The sequence below is a fragment of the Pteropus medius genome, unplaced genomic scaffold (assembly GCF_902729225.1).
Source record: "Pteropus medius unplaced genomic scaffold, Ma_sr-lr_union100, whole genome shotgun sequence".
Lineage (NCBI taxonomy): Eukaryota > Metazoa > Chordata > Mammalia > Chiroptera > Pteropodidae > Pteropus > Pteropus medius.
In genome coordinates this window covers 4131387-4145057 of record NW_024350319.1, presented here as the reverse complement: position 1 = coordinate 4145057, position 13671 = coordinate 4131387, and the positions used below count along the sequence as shown (strand labels likewise).

General features: G+C 37.4%; 1 protein-coding gene across 1 annotated transcript in view; it reads right to left on the bottom strand.

Annotated features, from left to right (window-relative positions):
- LRRC7 (leucine rich repeat containing 7) overlaps nucleotides 1-13671 on the bottom strand; it is a 1130220-nt gene that overhangs the window by 750199 nt on the left and 366350 nt on the right. The window lies entirely within an intron of this gene.

Genomic DNA, 13671 nt, shown 5'->3' with positions numbered 1-13671 from the left:
AAAAATATTCATAGGGTCTCTCAAAGATGTACTCATAACTATGAGCTATTATCATGGTTGGAATATACAAGCTTTCCCCTCTGAACTGCCATCTCACAACTCTGGCACTCAACTTTTTACAAGTACAAGCATCTATGTTAAATACTGTACCTATCTCGCATATGCCCCGTTCTGTCCCATTCCCTCCCTTGACAGTGCTTCTTGAGTTAGGCATCACATCCTAAACTTCTTTAACTCTACCTCTCTATCAATGTTTTGCTCTGAGCAAACCCAAAAGAATGGTGCTAATCCAGTATAAGCAACTAGAGTTTTTTTAATTCAACAGGCCTGCAGTCCTGCTTTCTTAGGCATAGGATCTGTCCCTTAGCAGCCTCAAAGTGGTAGTACTGGAAGGAGAAGGGACTATATTTAATCTAAGGACTCGTGACTGGAAACAGACTTCACAAATGCCACCTCATCTCAGCTAGAGTAACACCTTCAACTCCTCTCTTGCTCCTCTTGTTAAGCTCCTTTCATTGTTAATTTGAGGATCTGAAATCGGAAAAATTCTGTTTCTTGTTAGGAATAGCATAATAGGAATATATGGCATCAATGTCTTGGTCTAAGATCTATGAGGCAGGGAATACGTATCTCTATTAAATATCAGTAACTTAAACTCTATTATGGTATATAATACTGTGCCATAAGAGAAAGCATGTGCCTGGACCTGATACAGATCCACTTAAATAGAAAAAAAAAAACAAAAAACAAAAATAAATCTTTATGCCTCTGTTTTTCATTAGACCTGAAGTGCATGGGAATAATTTGGACTCAGTGAGTATCGCACAGTAGATGCTATTTGCTTGCCAAAAGTTACTTTTTATTAACCTTGTTTCTGCAGAGGTCCACCTAGCATTGCCCCCTTTGCATTGGAACCTTGTGGTCAAGCAATTAATAGCAGCCTCGGTGGTTGTCCTTGTTCTGATGACCTACCACTCCAGGCAACTCCTTCAGTGAGGATACTCCAGGCAGAATCCTGCCCTCGGATAAACAACTTCACAATAAAATGAGACTTTTCAAGGTAGAAAAGAGACCACAAAGAGAGGAATGGAAAGGAGGCACTGTGTATTATACTTAAAACACAGAAACTGAATATACGTGGGTTTGAATCCTAATACAGATAGTAAGTACTATCTGTGTGAATTGTGGCAAGTTACTTAATCTCTCAGAGCCTCATTTTCTTCATCTGTAAAACAGGAAGAATATAATGCTAATATCTGACAGAATAAACTTTAAGTTAAGGTAGTGTCTGGTACACAGACATTGAGCAAATGGTAGTCATTTACATGAGTGACACAAGGCAGAAGCATTAACACAGTGTACAGTTCAGCACAGGAATCTGATCCCAGGGGAACCAGGAGACCCAAGGGAAGTCTCTTCTTACTGGAAATGGTTTCTCTGAGCTCAATTTATCCATGTCTTGCCTTTCTCCTCAGCTAGAGCTGCTATTCTGAAATATTCACGTGCTGGCCCCCTACTCTCTTATCCAAAGCTACCTGTCAGAGCCCATTTGCCCATTAGCTCTGGGAAATTTTTGGTTACAATTGCACTGTCGGTGAGATCGATCAGAGGGATCAGCTGGACACTCTTCTCCCGCTGTGACTAATCAGACAGGTACATCACCCTGAGTTATCTGAAAAAGTCAGAGCCTTCTGGGTCTGCTTATAAGAAAGCGGAGTGCTTTCTATTGTCATCAGCAACTTCTCCGTGAATAATCTTACCTGCTAGGAGAAATGGATTAGCTACAGACTGTGACTGGAGTCCCTAAGCCTGGTGGACCTGGGCTGAGTAGGATGTGATGAGACCGTTAGAGGGGATGGAAGGATCAAATTTTGTAGCTGAGTAGAATATTTTTCAGCCTAATGATTTTTGTTTTAAATAATCTGCTTTGGCCATTTGAATTACACACTGTACATTTTCTCTGTGGTGACCTCGGCCTCCAGCTATTTCAGTTCAATTTGCTGTGGTTTGTCTCAGTTTCCCTGTTAAAGGTATTAGAGGTATTCCCTGTATTAGGCATGCCAACTTCCTTCACCAAGTAGCTGTTGTTGCATGACGCAAGTTCATAAGATCTGTCCGTGTTTTCCCCGAAGATTAAAACCTGACAGCTGCGAGTCATAAATATATTTTAAACAAAAAGTAGTTTACCCAGTCACAGCCACCTGGCCTTGCACCATGGGGAAGGAGAGAAGGAGGAGGCAGAATTCCCATTTCCGTAAGGAGAACAGTATACACGCACAGGAAGTTGCAATTCTGACTGGTACTGAAGCACAGTGGATATTAGAAGACATCTTTGGAAGGAAAACTTTTTTTTATTTGTTTGACATAATAATGGATTCAGAGTTTTCAAAACAGGAAAATTGGCTAATTAACCAGTCTTATTTTTTAATATTTTGATAGTCTGAGTATCTACAGACTGCAAGCCAACTCTAAAATCCTATATGCTTTTCAAAGATCATCTCAATGTGTCAATTTTCTTTCATTTTGGAAAAAAAAACAAAAGTTTTCTCAGAGCATATGGAAAGTATTATATCTTTTCTGCAAAGTTATAGGCCAGCATTAAGTACTTTCCTTTAAATAAAAATGTTTTAAAAGCAAGGAAAATTGTGTTTTTCTTCACAGTTGAGCAGCACTTCAATGACAACAAAAAAAACTGTCCTCTGAGATTAAAGATTGTTCCAGACATCTAATTTCTCAGGGCGTAGATTTCTTGCAGCCAAAAATGAAATGAACTCTGGGATCAAGAAGAAAGCTTTCCAAAGTCCCAGCCTATAGCTGAGTTGACTTGCCCAGCATGACATATTTGGGAAATCCAATCATTTAAAAATAACGAATGTTCTCTTAAAGAGAAGGTAACCTCTAATATCATTAGGGCCCCCTATGTTGCTCTGATTGTTATACTCTTTTCTTCTTATCTATAATCTGATAACCAGTGGGAAGCCAGGAGAAGAAAGACATCCCGAATCCTAGACATCAATCAAGGAATGAGCTGTACTACAATGACAACTCAGTGGGCAGTTTTGAAAGTTTATGTCATGAGCCAACATAAAATGTAATCATCTCGGGAGTCAGGGCATATTACGGAATAGCAAGAAGCCTTGCTTGAGCACTTGAGAGGATCAGCAGGAAAATGTTTTATCGATGTGGATGGCGGTAGCAAAGATAAAAATCTTCACTGTTTTAAAAATGGTCTTGAGAAACAATTCAGAAAAAAAAAGAGGGCCTTACATAACATTTACATGGGGAATGTGTCTCAAAGGGCAGCATGGGAAAATTTAGAACAAAGAGCAGGCGGCACGCTCCTGGGCCACCATTTGCACATCTTTCCTAGTATAAGATCTGGCTAGCCCCACTGAACTGTGGAAGACCACTGCAAAAGGTATATCTTCTTTTAGAGTCCAAAGGATTTCTTTATGTTTGAGTATGCATATATTTTTTTTCTACCATTGACAATCCAATTAGATTACTTCTCAGCTATTGGGCTTACCCCCATCTTTTTCTGAAGTTCCAGAAGTTACTGAGTTTATCATTGATCTTCTGACACAAACTGGCCAGACGGCAAAACCAAAGAATGCTCAAATGAGCTAGATCCACAGTACAGAGAGAGAAAGTCGATTACATTTTCTTACTCCTCTAAGTTCCAGTTATGTAAGATGGTCCTATATCCCAGCACATTCTCTCTTGCAAAGCTATGATGTTCTCCTTTTTACCCACTATAATCTAGGTACTTAGTTGTGTTTATTTATGTGAATACGGGTTTGTTATGTCTATTTTCTGATGCTAACAGCTTCTTTCCTAAGATAACCCTCCTAAGCCATTTTCAGTCATTGCTGTTGTCAATAGCAATGCCATCGATTACCCTTCCCAAACATAACTAAAAGGCAGGAACTGTGCTAAGTGCTTTCTACACATAATTCCATTAATTCTCACAACTACCTTGTGAGAAAGATAATATTATCCCCATGTTATGTAAAATAGAATTTAGGCTAAAAGACATGAAATAACATGTCCAAGTTCACCCAGTTAGCAAGTCACAGGATTTGAATTTGATCCTACTCTGCCTGAATTCAAGCCTGTCTTTGAGGTAGTATAGCAAGGCTGAGTTTCAATCTCTCCTATAACTTTGATCCATTTCCTGGTTAGAGTTTTACACTGTAGTGACCAAAGCCCTTCATGCACTACCCACCAAAGGAAAACTGCAGTTTACTTTGAATTTACGGGGTTGAGGAGAGCCTGTAACTGCAACAATCTAAAAGTGACCTTGTAATAAAAATGCTTTGAAAACCTCAGCCCAACACTATGTTCTGACCATACTAAACCGCTTATTCTAGTTGGACCCTGCTTTACACTTGCTTTTCTGTTTACCTATAATTTCCTTCTTAAAATTTACAAAACGCCCAGCCTTTCCTCATTCTAACACTTAATGTGAATTTTCAACAGCATATTTATTATCAGTATTACTGAGAAGATTTGTTCCCTCCAAAGCCCTCTGCCAAATATAGGCTTGCTGCATGTGCTAACATCCTGTGTTTGGGTTCACTTGTCTGTATGTTTAATGCCGAAGCCTGTTCCCTCGGGATACTCCATGCTTTCTGGTCCATAGCCTTGTAAACTAATTCCTTTGCTTTCTGCTTCAAACAAGGTGGAGCATAGCAAATAAAAGATTTTTTAAAGTCCTTTACAGAATGTGAGCTTAACAGAGCTCCCTTCCTACCTACATTACCCCTATCCTCAATTGAATAGAGATATAGACACTATCACAGTTCCTATGTTATATGCCCTGGTTATTTAACTATTTTATGGTCCATTTCCATATCAAAGAAAAAGCTTTCTACTGACTCATAACTCTTAAATTTGAAGATCTCAGATTCTCTTTAGTCTTTTTCCACAGAATTATAAAAGATACTTTGGACATTCTGACACTTGCATAGGGAAAAAAAAATGAGTGCTAGTACTCTTCTACCCAGAAAGTTCAGTTAATCCTTGGGACTCTGATGTAGCTTATAACATCTATGTAGTTGGTTAGTGTTCCATCTACTAATGGGAGCACTTCAAAGTAACTTTGTTATGCAGATTACAGCACTAGCACTGGTAAAGATATTAGAAGCCATGGTCTCTGCATTCAAGGAAATTGCATAGCTCTGCTACAGAAATTCTGACCATAATGATGGAAGATAACACTTACTGAGTGTTTACAAGGCACCAGGCACTGTGTTACGTACCTTACATGCATTCTCTTCCTTAGTTTCAATAACCCTCTAGGGTGAAATAATCATTAGCTTTCATTCAATTGGAGGCAACAGGCACAGAAAGGTTAAAGAATGTGCCCCTGCTATGACAACCAGTGAAGGCACCGAGTCCAGATCTGGAGCCTATGCTACAATTTACTAAAGAACTGCTGGAATGGATCTCTACTGCATCCAAACAGAGTGAAACACAAGGAGAGTTTACTAGAAAATGACATAATAAGGAAGACTCCAGACTGGACAAGAGACCATTTTCCTAAGTACAAAGGATTGGTTTTATCCTATTTATTCATTTTATCCTATTTATTCACTGAACTTACTTAGTTTGTACTAGGCACTGTTGTAGATGTTGATGATATATCAGTAATAAAAGGCAAAAACCTCTCATATCCCTGTGGAGGCAATCAGATAATAATCATAGATATTTAACATAGGTGATAGCACTATGAGAAAAAGCAGAGGGAAAGGGGGATAGTGAGTCCCAGGATGCAAGAGATCAGGGAGATGAGGAAAAACCAGTATGAAGAATGAGAAAATGTGCTCAATGAAGTAGAAGGAACAACAGGAGAGTCTGATATCCTAGAAGCGAAGTGGAAAAAAGACTTCCAAGCAGGTGAGGGTAATCAATTGTGTTCAATGCTGCAGTGTCCTGATATGTGCCTTTGGGAAAATGGTGAGGGCAAAAACCTAAAAGGAACAGGTTCAAAAAAAAAAAAAAATGGAGTAGACAAATTGGAAGCAGCATGTTTCCCAGGACCACCATGATAAAATAGCACAGACTGAGTGGCTTAAACAACAGAAATGTATTTTCTCAGAATTTTGGAGGCTGGAAGCCCAAGATCAAGGCATCAGCAGGTTTGATTTCTTCTGAGCCTTCTCTCTCTGGCTTGTATATGGCTGTCTTTTGACTCTCCTCACATGGTCTTTTCTCTGTGCATGCATCCCTGGTGTCTCCTATGTATCTAAATTCCTCTTCTTGTAAGGACACTAGTCAGACTGAATTAGGGTCCACCCAAAGGACCTTATTTTAACTTAACCACTTCTTTAAAGGCCCTGTTTCCAAATACAGTCATATTCTGAGATACAGGGAGTTAGGACTACAACGTGTGAATTTGGGAGAGGCATAATTTCATCCATAATAAAGCACATATAGGCAACTCTTTTGAGGAGATATGCTGTACAGAGGGACAAAAAAACGGGGATGCTGATTGGGTTCAGTCGAAAAAGAGGTTTTCTGTTGTATTTGTGGCAGAAATGACAGCATGATGTTGCATTTTGCTGTAACTGATCTGGTAGGAGGAATAGTTACTTAGTGTTGCAAAATAAGAAATTATACGGAACACAATCACATAGTGTGTGTAGTTTGATTTATGTACTCCTGCTTAAGCTAAACCTTGAAGAACTATACTCAGAATGTATTCTTCCAAAATCTACTTTCAAAGAATATCAGTGGACGTTCAGGGATAGAGTTCTGGATTCACAAAAATGTTGGGAAATATATTTACTTATTAAAGGACTTCTCAACTTCTTCAATAATAAGTGTGCCATTTAGCTGTGAAGAAGGGGACAGATCATACAACATTTCCCACACATATATAATCACAATTTTCATCCTCATAGGTCATTGAACACATTGGTGTTGAGAGTATACCATTTGGGAAAAGCTTCACCATGATGATGATCATAACAACAACAGCTAATATACATTAATGGCCTACTTGTAGGTAAGGCTAATGGGTCTCAATCCCAGTGGAAAATCATTTACATCTAGTCAGTTGTTATTATTGGTGCTGTTGCTGTCTTATTTTAATCACTTCAGACATAGCGAATCAAAATCTCAATATGAAATGGTGACACCGATGAACAGCTAGAGTTGAGAACCATCACGCTAAATACTCCCTAAGCATTATTTCATGTAATGGTTTCAACTTTTTTAAAGGTAAAGTTCTCCTAGTGTAGTTCAGTATAGTAGGAAGGGTAAAAGTTTGGCCTTGGGACTACCATTCCCACGTTCCTAATCTATGGAAGACAGCTCTAATTGATTGCCCTGCACTTTCCTACTGCACCTTAACTTTATTTTACAAACCCTAACACAGAGCTTCAGGCAGTCACTCTCAGCTCGAATTAGCCTAATAAGATGAATTTGATTGCCATTTCTGTTATACATACATTCTTTTATTGGGGAGACCCTTTCTAACCATTGAAGTCAAAATTCTGTTGCTCAGAGTAGGCAAAACCTGTAAGCAGCCACCCCATTAATTCTAAAATGTCATTGCTTTACAGCTTCATTGTCTCCTATGTACATTTTTCACAGAGTCTAGTAAAGGGGAGTTTATTCAAGTTATTTTCTCCTAACACTCAGCTGAAATCATCTTATAGAGAAAGGAATTTTGATTGGTATATGGAGAAAGGGGGCATAGGCGATAAGTAGCGAGCTGAGGTTTGAACAATTAAAATATGTGAGGCAGAACAGCACCAGGATGAAAAAGAATGAAAAAAAAAAAAAAGATGAAACAAAAACAAATTTTCAACTTTTGAAAATTTGCTGAGGATTCAAATGACTCTAATCATGTAACTGGGTTTGGACTGCTTTATAATATGCTTTTAAAATACTACCACTTATATGTTAAGATTTACCATTAGCTGGCTGCAAGGTCAATTTCTCCTATTTTCCATACCAATATCCCTATTTTAATGGAAGAATACATTTTTAAAAAGTTCATCAGTAATTCTCTTGCTGTGTGCACTCTACTTTGAACCCAAATTACTAATGTTCTGCTTCTTTTTAAAAAGCAAATTACATGAGACTTTAAGAAGTCAATTCGTGAATTTACCAGCCTCTCTTACTTTATAAACTTTCTCACCTTGAATTGGAAAATTAACTCCCTGGGATGAACTTTAAATGTCTTAGGCTCTTAAGTACTTGAGTCTCTTTTCTTTTCTGAAATTCTCACTTCAATTTTGAGCTTGAAAATCCCAAATAACCAGTAGAAGTAAATTATCTATAAACAGATGAAAAACCTGATCTTGGATCAAGAAACATGAAAAAGCCAAGCTGTAAAACTAGAACGGGCTATAAAAGAGAAGGCAAGCATTTATGATCAGATCAAGTTGTGACACTACAAGAAATCAATGAGAAATCTCCAAAGAATGTAAGAATAATAGTGCACAACAAACCGAGGAATACGAAGGGCCTAAGCTAATGGCAAAGATTCCTTATTCAAAATTAATGCTCTATTTGGGTACTATGCTGAGAAGATGGTTTTGTCACATATCCATCAGTATCAGAGTTATTAAATACGTTAGTTAATAGGAAAAACAAAAGATTCCAGCTCACATAGTAAAATAAAAACCTCACAAAATTTATCCTTTAAAAACAATGGAGACAATCTGCTAAAGGAATGAAAGCCTAGACACCTTATCCTTCATTTCAGCCTTTATTTTAGTAATATATCAGCAAAATGAGCAGTTGACCTTAATAGACAAATGAAGTACATTTCTAGTAACAGAAATTCCCTCTTCCTCCCAGATTTAAATCAAGAGATTTGAAGCTTTTGCTAGTTAATCACATTGTGGTTTCATGGAATAATCAATGCTGTCAATAAGAGGGAAGTGACATCGGACAGGGTAAAGAAAACAATACGTATGGGGCTGAGCTATGTGTTTAGTCTTAGATGTTCAGGTCCTGATTTTGGCACTTTTCTCATCCTATTTGTGTGCACTGCTGGCAGTGTACAAACCATGATAAATCTCCCTCTATTAAATACACTTAGGGTTTGGGAACTTTGCATTTTCCCCCACCTGAAAATAGACTCCATGCCCCACCCCCTCCCCTCGTATTTAATGCAGCATCTTGCCATCCTAGCATTTAATACTTCTGAAAGATGAATTATATCAGAATCTCCCTCAGTCAGCAAAATACTCAGGCTATGAAACCAGAGAAAGGCACAGCTTTTACAAGTGACTGTCAACATATTTAGCACAAAGAGGGGACAGTGTTCTTAAATAATACTTCTACTTTTCTCATTTTCTGATGTAAGGACATTAGATGTGAGTGGTTTGCAGGTAAAGACTGTTAATTATCAGTCTTGGTGATCATTTGCATTTACATAGTACTTTTTATAGGAGCAAATCAAATCATTAAAGCTATTATACTAACGAATGCAAGGTGGCAAGTGTCATTACCTCCATGTGTGCAGTGAGGCAGAGAGGGTCTCAGAGGAGCCAAAAAAGGAGGCAACTAAGCTCAGGTCTCCCCCAGACTCAAAAGGTCCCCATGGGGCTTCAGGGCCTTGAGAGAAGTCCTCCAGCACTTCGATGAGGTCATTTCTGAGTCTCATATTAATGAAAAATTAGTTTTCAAAAGTGTTTGGAAACTAATTTTAAACTTGTGTCAGACAAACACTGTGTCGTAGCCTGTATCTGAAGGGGAGAGCAGTCCTTATAAATGTTTATCTTCATCAATAGACCACCAAATTCTATCAGAGGGGCTGCGCTTCTGGGACTAAGGCGCTGAGTGTTCAGCTCTACCATGCCCATGAAATTACAGGTCTTTGAAAGGTCTTAAAATCATCCTCTCTCAAGATTAAAAATAAAGATGTGTTACATGTAGACAATGGAATATTACTCAGCCATAAGACAAGATGAAGTACTGCCATTTGTGACAATATGGATGGATCCTGAGAATATGATGCTAAGCAAAATAAGTCAAACGGAAAAAACTCATGATTTTGCTCATAGGTGGGATATAAAATTGAAAGCAAAAAAATGAACAAGAAAGACAAATAAAAACTCATAGACACAGATAAGTTTGGTGGTTACCAGAGGGCAAGAGGAGAGAAGAGGAGGTAGAAAATGGTAAAGGAGATCAAATGTATGGTGACAAAAGATTTGACCTTGGGTGGTCAACACACAATGCAATATACAGATGATATATTAGAGAATTGTACACTTAAAACCTATATAATCTTATTAACCAATGTCACCCCAATAAATTTAATAAAGATTTTAAACAATGATATTAAGGACCTTTCCTAAACTTCCTCTATGGCAGCCTACCAACAGGTCTACTGGCTTACATTTAATACCATCTGTGTAGCCAAACTGCCATTGATGAAAGAAACTTCTGAGCAATGAGATTAAGTCTCTCATTTATCCAGCAACATTTGCATAATCCTTGTCAGTGCCACACCCTGAGGATACAGTGACAAACCAGAGGAACACAGACCCCCACCTCAAGCAGCTTAACCACATCTCTCCCTACCATGCTGTTAGGACTCGAAAGCAGATTGAGGAAGTTTGAAATCTGCTTTTCCCCAAGCACTATCTCAGATGCTGTAAAAATCTGTTTGATCCTATTTTTTTTTTAACTTTTGGAAAACATATTCCAAGCATTTCAACGAAAATCCCCTTGAAAGGAAGAGCCATTTTCTCTGCAATTTAAACTTTTAAATGCTGGCTCTCTTTGCTCAAATTTGTAATTATCTTCCATAAACTGTCTTTGAATTTGATAATCATTGTATGGATTGTTTATAAAGACTGCACAACAGAGCTCCTTTCCTGGATTGTAAGTAGAAAGAATTCTTGTTTATTTCTTTCCATCGACCCCAAGCCTGGAATCACAAGTAAGTGCCCCTTACTTAAGTGCTTCATGAGATAACTATAGGGACACTTTCTATGCTTATGTTAAAAGATAAACCAAGGTATATTGAAAATTTTAGAAGTTTATTTGAGCAAAAATCAATTTAGATGAGGCAGCTCTAAACCAGAAGTGGTTAGGGGCACCCTACTGACAGGAGCTACGGGAAAGACTTTTTTATAGAGAAGACACAGAAGCAAAGCAAGAACATTATTTGGTTAACTATAGTTCAAGCAGTTGCCTTATTTGGAAAAACCTAGGTGCTGTTTGTCATTGGTTGACCTTTGGTTTCAACTTCTTAACCTTGAGGCATTTATAGGTGTAGGTTTGGTTTGTTTACTAGGCTATTAAGGAAACAACCCACCTCAGTCTAATGGCCCCATTATTTAATTTAACACTTCTGCTACAAAGGCAAGCCCCAAAATTTTATAAGTGGACAATTAATAAGTACTTAGGTATGTTTTTGAATATTGCTGATGTGACTGGTGAGAAAGGTACAAGTTTCTCAAAGTCAAATCTGTCTAGTTAAAAACCTCAAAGTCATTCATAGCAAAGAAACATAAAAACCTTTGCATTCACAGGCTATTGACTTTTTTGTCACAATATTGTGTCTCCAACTAGATTTGGAAATGAGAATCAGATAATGCACACTCTGACACCAACATTTGTATCACATATTCCCCCAGGCATTTCTTTGACGCTAGGCGGCATCTCCCAAAGCAATCAAAAACAATTAAATGATTATTGTTCTGGTCTTGTGCAGCTTTTCTATCACATTAAGAGGATGAACACTTTCTTACTTATCCCGGGGCAATTTTTTCCTAAATAGTCTATATGGAATTGTCTGAAAGATGAGATAGAAAGGCCATTAAAAAAAGTGAGGAGGCTAGCTTTTCAGCTAGGGTTTGATGGAATCCCCAGGATTCAGGATTTGATCTTTAGCTTTAGATAACATTTTCTTTTTGGTGGTGGTGGGAGGTGCATACTGAGTACGTCCAGAGTTGATCAGGGTCTCCAGACTGACTTGCCCATTTCATAAGACATCAACATGTAAGTTAAATTCCTAAATATTAATTTTCAAAGGAGAATATAAATTTGGTGATAGAATATTTATGTTTAAGACTTTAGGGTACCTACTTATTGTGTCAGTGTGTACAAGAAATTACATTTTTAGTTAAAAGGCGGTTGTATGAGCATGCATAGTATAGTAATGTAGATGAGAATAATGTAGTCGAGAGCTCATGAACATGGACATTGGAGTTAGAAGTCAGAGGTTTAAATTCCAGCTCTACAAATTGCAAGCTAAGAAACTAATTACTTTGTATCTCAGTTTTTAATCTGTAAAATGGGTGTAACAATAGATCTAATTCATGTGTTGTGGATAGAACAAGTGGATCCAGAATGCAGTAATATTAAACATTTTTCTGAAATCAAAGTAAAAACATTTTTATAGTCTAAATACATATTTTAATCAATCTCCCCTAAGTCTTATAAATTTTCTGTGATCACAGTGGAGTTTACCATTCTAATGGTAACCAATAACCTTAGTTGACCAGATTCTTACTCTTTCTCACCATACCCACTAGCAAACCTTTCATTACTCTAGGCCTCAGCTTTTCTATCAAGCCTCCTCCTAGTAAGTATACGTCTTCTCCATTACGTATTTATGACCTATTGCTTAGACTGAGGTCTCTTGGTTAATGTACGATTTGTACTAGGTTACTAGGTTCAACTTGGAGCTAGCTTTAAACAGTCACCCAGAAACTAGTTTCTGAGAGCACTTGGGTATATAAAACTCTCTATGTGCTTACTAGAACTACAATACTCTAGAGCTGTGCTATCACTAATAAGACAGTTACTAATTCCGCAGGGCTACTGAGCATTACTTCAAATTAAGATGTGTTGTAAGTGTAAAATGCAGACCAGATTTCAAAGGTTTTGGTATGAAAAAAATGTAATATATCTCATGAATACATTTTACATTGATTAAATGTTGAAATGATAATATGTTTATATATTGGGTTAAAATACATTTTTAAAATTAATTTCCCTTCTTTTTACTTGCTTAATATGGCTATGAGAAAACTTATAATTTTATATGTGCCTCATATTATATTTCTATTAGATAGGACTTAACAAGGGGAATGAGCTTTCATAAGGAATCTTGTTTTCATTTACTAGAAGTTTCCTAAATCGAACGTTTAATGTGTACACTAGGATCCAACTATTTCACTTTTAGGAATTATCCTGATATAAACAAATACACTTACAATAATGTTTGTCACAACATCATTTTGCAAACAACATAAAATATCCATTCAGAGGGAGCTGGTTGACTAAATTAGGATACATCCACACTGAGGAATGCCTTGCCACCCTTTAAAGTGACCATATCAATTTCTTTTTCTTATAGTGAGATGCTATTACCTTCACTTCCTGGTCTCCATTTATCCTTTTTTCAGGAAAATTACTGTAATTTTTTTTTTTTTTTAAATCACCCTTGTTCACATTCTGGGTATTACTATCTGGGCTTGTCCTACCCTTGTGAGAAGTGGCATGTAATCCCAGCTTGTATAATATGTGTTCTGCCCTGTTGGCCTTAATATTTGGTTCAGATGTGGTCCCTTGATGCAAGTCAGCCCAAAGAAAGCTAATTTTGATAATTTTTGAAGAACTGGACTTGAAGGTGAGAGGATCATATATAAGCCTGTTTATCTTTGCGGCCAAGTGTTCCTTTCTTTGTGACCT